Source organism: Aptenodytes patagonicus, chromosome 2 (assembly GCF_965638725.1).
Source record: "Aptenodytes patagonicus chromosome 2, bAptPat1.pri.cur, whole genome shotgun sequence".
NCBI classification, from domain to species: domain Eukaryota; kingdom Metazoa; phylum Chordata; class Aves; order Sphenisciformes; family Spheniscidae; genus Aptenodytes; species Aptenodytes patagonicus.
The window spans coordinates 48,686,531-48,694,242 of NC_134950.1; positions in this window are offsets into that span (position 1 = coordinate 48,686,531).

Genomic DNA, 7,712 nt, shown 5'->3' on the forward strand with positions numbered 1-7,712 from the left:
AATAAGGCATTTAGCCCCATCTGTTGTTACATGCTAAGTGAAATGGAAGAGGCTTTCTAGCAATGCGGCAACATAGCTACATAGATATATGGTATTTAAAACAGTGCACAATTTGCTGTAGAAATAAAGTGTGGGTTTGTTAGTGCCTCATGCTCAGGTATGAAAGCTGAACTTAGGGGGAGATATTATTTCAGAGGAAAATACCATTTTACTACTTCTGTATCTGTATTTTGAAATCCCCTGTGAGTTTTTCTCATACTTTCTTTCTGTATTAAACTTTCCATATATTTCTGCTGCACAGCAGAAAATAGAATGATCTTGTGATGTACGGGACAGCAAGGTTTTCTGTGAGACAGAGGGCCAACTATTGTGTATATCAACCTGAGTAATGAATCCGTTTAGCAAAAAGAATAAATAATAATCATAAATGACTGGCTGATGGAATAGACATTGAAGTTAACTCCTTTTGCTGTCAATAGTCAGTGGATCATGACTATGATCCTGCATATTGCTATTTCCAATGCATGCTTTTACCTTGAAGGAAATAATTTAGATTACGTCTTACTAACAATCTGTATTATAAATGTTTTTAACAATTTTAGCAATTCATTTCATGTATGTACACGTATGTGTGTTGTAACTTCTAATGAATTATATTGAAACGTCATCAATCAATGACATTTTTTTCTTTCCCATTTAATATTATACCTTCTGGTCTCATTTTTGAAAAAGTAATCAGAATTTTAAAGCATCAAACTCTTATTTGGTTCTTTTATATGTGTGGATGCTCCTCTACCATTAGGTGCTTTTGTAAATGTTCTTGGTATTTTGCGATATATTGTAACAACATTCTGGAAAAAAAAGCTCCCTAACTTCTGAAAATATATGATCACTTCAATTCTTCAGGGATGAAATATGTGCATAAAAATACTTTTTTGGTGAAATATGGAAAGAAGTACCTAAAATGTTCTGGTTTTTATTCAGTATACATCCTCTCTTAGGAATGTTTACCATACAGTTAAATCTCTTACAGAATTTATTAGTTAACAGCTAACAGATTTGGGGACTTTGGCACTGGAGATGGGTGAAAATCAGGAAAGCAGCATCAGGAGGCTATGACTATTTTCTCTCACCACACTGGCTTTTCCTAAGGCCCCATCATGGTTAGAAAGTGCATTCAAACTTCAGCGTTTCCTGTTACAGCATGCCGTCATATCCATGAACATACTTATGTTCCCTCTTTTGAAAGGAGGAGAGGACATGGTGTGTCCAGCCACTGGGCATTGCAACCAGAGCACTGCTCTGGCCTGAGAATTTTTGCAGCCCTCCTCTGTACATCCTACATATTCGTATGAGGAAACACAACGGCACGGCTCACAATTAGGACGCCACTGTGCTTTACACATCAAGCAGCTGGGCACTACCTCAGTACTCGTGAGGATGAGGAGAATGTTAAAAGGCTGCCCTGTAAGAAATAAAGCCTGGAAAGACCAGGAGTCATCGCTAGGGGTGAAAGAATGACAGGATAAAGCAGTACGAGTGGGAATCAGGTGCAGCGACTTGTGTAGGCAGATTCCCAACAAATGTTTTATGAGGTTATGAGAACCTGTCAGAGGAGCTATAGCTCCATCCTCCAGTCTCCGGCTCATTCTGGCTATGAACAGTACTAATATGAACTACCATGTTCATGATAGCAAACTGCCAGGAAAGACTGAAGAAATAAGCAAGAGTTTTGAAAATGTAGGGCATTTCTTCCTTTGATACATGACTTTATCAATGGAAGAATAATGGTTGCCATTCTGAGCTAAAGTTTCCAGTCTGTATTAGGTAAAGACCAAATGAAAATGGACACAGCTTACTCCCAAGGACTTTCAAATACAGAAAAGATTGTCTGAATTTTCCATGGACTTCTGAGAAGATCATGGCAAAATTTTCAAAGGAGTAATTTTTTGGTTGAAGTTTCCAAGACCATAGGTATTCTCAGATGATGAGTATTAATTTAAACGAATCTAGATCAGGCCCTTCAGTGAACTTCAGGAAACACAGTAAGCTCCCTTTATTGCATTAAGTGATAACTTAATTATTTAGGAAAGGACATAATTATCAGGAGATGGAAGAATTACTTAGGTAGCAGTTTGACTCCCTGTTACCATCATTTGGATCTAAACTGCATTACACAGGGATTTTTGACAGTGAAGAGAAGAAGGTAAGAGAAGAACCAGTGTGATTTATAGAAAATAAAACAGGTTCACCCATTTCCTGGTTCTGGTCATTAACAGTGGTATAATTGTGTGTAATCATTGGGCCCATTCCTAGTGTACATTGCTAGAGGCTGACTAAACTTTGCATCTGCATAGAAATTAAGATGCAAATATGGGTTGTGTTCATTGGTATGACTAGTGTAAAGCAAACAAAGGGTATTTCTATTGTATATTTAAAGTTGAGAAACCTATTCTGTGAACAGCATGCTATCAGCGAAGACTTCGCAGTTATTAAGTAACTGCAAAAGGACATGGTCAGGTCAATGACGGGTAAGGAAAAAGGCATATATAAAGAGCACAGCAGTGTTGGGATACTGATGGGCACTTGTGGTTGTCCCCATCTGGGAATACTGCAGTAATTCTCTGTATCATGATTCCTGTGTTTTAAAACAAAACAAAAAGTGTTGGGGGGGGGGGGGGAGAGGGGCTGAATGCCAAGCAGTAATTTTAGGATGAAGAATATAGAAAAGTCAGAGCAAAATGGATGATTTAATTTCTCATCATTATTCTACTGAAGAATTAAATTTGCAAGGTCATGTTGCGGTTTATTCAGTCAGAGACATACCAGTGAAGGTAACTGGATTCAGATGAGTTCCCATCCAAGAGATATTTAAAGAAGTGACTGTTCTCTAAATATATGTACAAAACAGCGTTGTCTAGACTCACATTGCATATTAAATCAAAGCTTGGCTTCTTGGAGTTAAAGGACCTTGTTTTAGGCTCTTAACAAAAAACTGACCCAAGTTCTGAGATACACCTTCCCAGATTTACTTTATGAGATAACACTGTATTTCAATTGCTATTGCTTCCATGTACTTCATTCCTTTGTTTCTTTTTAAAATTCTCTGCCAATACCTGTAACAGCAGAAGTATGCTTTATATAATTCCCATGCCTCACTAATACATAGTCATGGTAGAACAGACATGAAAAATACTGGTTACCTGTAACCAGGCCTATGCATTTACTGAACATATTAGATGAGTACTTTCTCTAATTCATGTATTTAATAAATAGCTGGATTTCAGATGTGTTTGCAATCGAATGTGGGAAGGAAAATTCCGAACATGGAAGAAAGGAAAGAAGGGGAGTGGAATTACTGTAGAAAAATTCTTATAGGATAATTTTTGAAAAATCTATACTGTAAATTATTTCGGGTGCTAATAAATTTTTCGTATTAACATTCACCTTTTATTTTATTAGTTTTCTTGACTCCTTCACTGAATTGCAGAGAAAGATACCATTTTAGATCTTTTGAACTACTGGAGAAATGTCTGTCAGCTGGTTTTGACTGAATTTGTTATTAACAGCTGACAGCCTTAGCTTTAGGAATCCAACTGTGATATGTAAAAATGATATCTCAGGTTTTTCTTTTAGCCAAACACCTAATTTGTAGAGTCTTAAATGATTCAGTTCTTCCTTTTTTTCTCCCCCCCCCCCCAAAAAAAAAATCTATCCAGAACTGCTGGTAGAAGAGCAGCCTGGGCACTAGCAATATGTAGAGAACGCCCAGATTTTTATCTTCTTTCACAGGGGCAAGTGTTTCAAAACCAAATTCAGATTAGCCTCTGAATGAAAAGCAGAATCCATGTAACATTGAATTAGGTAGGAGGGGAAGTATCCATCAACTTTATTTCTCTGTAACATCTACTATGCCCTCATATGGTTAAAACAATGTACAGCTTTGGGATAGTTTGTGGAAAATAATATGCAAATAGACATGGCAGGAAAACTGTAGTTACTTCTGTAATGGGGCAGAAAAGATCCCACCTTTTCTTACCTAACACACCTGTGATTCAGCAATCCAAGTGTTCATAAACCTCAGGATTGATCATTTAGGAAACATCTGGGAAAGAACTGCAGTCTCGAGCACAAACTCTTTCCCACCCCATAAGCTTCAAAAGCTTCTTAAATTTTTATTTAGAATAGGTAAACTTCTGCCCTGTCCCCCACATAGCTCCCTCCCCGCCAAATCTGTGTCACTACATCAATGTGCAGAAATAGTTTGCTGCTTCTGGATCAAAGAGACAATTTGAAATATTAACAGAAAACGCATTGGGAGATACATCCAGTTTTTCAAATCTCATGCTGGCTTGTGAAGCCATCATATGAGAGTTCCCTTCCCTTTCTCTTAAACCCACTCGTTAAATCCCATGTGCCTTAATTGTGAGTATCCTTTGTGGCTCGGCTGGTCCATGTGTGCACCATATTTCATCTACTGCATCTCTACACGCTAATCTCTTTAGGACAGGGCCTCAGTCCTTTGCTATATGTCTCCTTTTGTATGTTGTAGCACATGTGAAGGACATACTGTGAATTAAAAAATGTAAGAAGCATACTGGACAAAATTAAGACCCTGCGAAAGCCATAAAACATTGAAGTAGCTTATTATAGGCCAGCTCAGTACCTAAAATGCAATTTTAATACAAAAACTTAAACACCATCCTGGTACTGTTTTTATCAACTGGATCCTTTTATTCTAAAAATACCACTTTTAGAAAATCAAGAGAAAACAGATGGGAAAGGGGAATTCTCTTTTGGTACATAAGTTGAACTCCAAGCATTGGGGAAATATTTATGACCCTAAAATGGGGCAAAAAGTCTTTTTGTCTGTGAGAAAAGGCTATCTGACAGCAGTATCCCAGCTTGAAGGGGTTCAGGGCTTTCCCTTGTCAAGGTCAGACAAAGATTTAGCAAACAGCTTTGAAAAATAAGCAGTTGCGAAGGACACGCAAAACAGAATGACACCGCTTCTTCAGACACCATGTGTATTGTGAAATTTAGCTTGCGAACGATGAGGGGTCAATTTTATAAGATTACTGGTGTAAAAATTTTAATCTTAAAAATGTCATACCCATTTGGTCTCGTATATACGACAATCTGGCTTTTTATTTCTTTTAAAGAAAAATGAAAACAGTGAAGTGGGGTTATAACAGCTTCTTTAATTTTTTTTTTCTGTATTCTAAATTATGCTTATTCACCCATACATTCCCTCTCTGAGTATTCATTTAGAAGGAAGGTTTTGCAATAGTCACATTTAATTTATCAGAGTGCAATAATTTGTGTTTCCCAATCATCTTGCAGACTTTGGTTCATTATACTATTGTTTCACATGAGTAAGTTAGCAAAGTTTGGATTGATTGACTCTAATTAACTAAAACTGGTTCCAGGCTGTGCATCTATTGTCATGGTAGCTAGCCACAAAGCCCCAAACTGTTCAGTAATGGCAGTATAACATACTATCGATATGAAAACTCCAGCAAATGTTTAATGTTGGGCTTGTCAGCAAATGAAAAAAGCAATAGTGGAGGAGGGAGAAAAGGGACATTAGGACAAGCATGTCTCAGAAGGCTTGGGGGAAACGCAGCCTTCCAGAGCTGCTGGTGCCCTGATCTTTTCACTTATTGTCATCTGGGCCTCCAACATGGAAAGAAATGCAAGCTAAGCTTGCACACTCTTCTGTAAAAGAAAAATCTACTTTTTTTTTTTTTTGTTTAAAAAACCTCAAAATGGACCCAAAACTCTAGGCTAAGCTAAGACCTTCTTCAATAATGTATGTGGACTTCTCCTTCTGTATATTTTAAAGGCAAAAGTATTTTCCCTTGTTTTTGTTAGTCCACTTGCATGGAGTCTGAATCTATTCTCTGTTTATTGCCATCAAAGAGAATCTAACCACTATTAAATGCATCCCCTTACACATGGCACTGGAGAACCAGCTGCATTGAAAGCTTAGGATAGCAAGCAAATTTTCCTCTCTTGACTTGTTCTTCAGAGGGTTTCTGAAATTAAGCAAAAGAAATGAGGACTTCAGAGGACAAGCTGCCTCTGCTGGCAGCGATGTGCCACACCTTGGCACATCCAGAACGTGCAAGTCTGAAAGTGTAAAAGGTTTATACCATCTTTATACCATAGGCTGTCTGCTCTCCAGAGATGCATCACCTGAAATATCAGCCTCTGTATATCATTACATGGAAAATTATAGTTAGGAGAACACTCACTGAAGTGCCAATGTCAAGCACAAGAGCTCGGAAATGCCAGGACTGGTTTCCTTTGCTTGACCTATCTGCGTGACTGCCTTGCTGCAGCCTCCAATGTCTTGCTCGGGAGCTATTTCTAAGATGAGACCTGTGGCAGTCAGTGTTTACTACTCCCAAGGAGCAATTCCTTAGTGTGATGTTTAGTCCTTACTGTGCAACATGGGGCTGTCTTCCCTATTTTTAAAGCATGTGATTCGAACCATGATTCAAGTACAGATATGCCGTTCATTTCTAGTTTTTCTATGTCCTGTAACTGCAGGACATGTCATAACTCCACTCTTCATCGTGGGAGTGCAGCCTCCCTTTTACAAATGCTCTTTGTCCCAACCTCGTACTATTTGCAGCACCTGCAGCCTGCACCTGAACTGAGCCAAGTTTCACCCCCTGGTACCTGGCTGCCCTTGGGGCCGTGCAGGAGGGTCGCCCCATCACCCACCGGGTGCCAGACCCTCGGCAGACTGCGGGCAGCGCAGAGCCCCGGCCCCAGCTGCTTGGGGGCTGAGCCCCTCTGCAAGGTCAGCCTGGCTGCCTCTCGTCTCTAGTCTTTTTTCAGGCAAATATCTTCTGCATTCCCATTTGCCAAAATAAGGACTTGGATTTTTATGGCTTGACCGATCTCAACCTTTAACACAAATAGGCACTAGGGCGAGCGGCATGTGTAATATTTCCAAAGCGGCACAACTTGTCACAGGCCGTTTCCAAGAAGCTCTTTGTAGTTTCATTTCTTCCCCAGCCTGGACGGAAGGATTGAGAGCAAGACTCTCAGGTAGGAGCCACGGGGGGCCCTTCGGTCCCGTCGGGCGCATGCACGCAGCTCCCATCGACTTTGGTGCAATTTACGTCCCTGGGAGTGATGGAATTGGGTCCTGGAGCCTGGTGCTGGCCCCGCTCTGACTCGCTGTGCGCCTCTGGGCAAGTCATTTAACACCAGGCTGTGATACCTCTCATTGAACTACACATTACACCAAAAAGGGTCTCCTGGAAGTCAATGGAGCTACTTGTGGAGCGCTTGTACTTAGTAAGTGTGTCACAATCTGGCCTTCACTTAAGTTTCCCCTTTTATAGGAAATTACAGAGTCATTTCCAAGGTTGTGGGGCTTAATTAGTTTATGTTTGCAAAACACATCTTATTGCTGGTGAAAGGGAATAACCATTATGATGATGATGATGTGTTCAGTGCATGGCAAGGTCTTGGGTCTGTCTAGGATTTCCTTCATTTATTCTGTATAAAATAAAAAAAAAAAAAGTCCTTCCTTTGCAATCATTTGAAAACCTATTTCTAGGAATGGTGCACTCATTCTTCGGAGAGAAGTGTTAGGGGAAAAAAAAAAGCAAACTCTTCTTGGGCAAAGTTCCCCAGAGCCTGAGCCCAGGGCACAAACCCAGTCTCCACCGCAGGGTGCTGGGGACTGACCA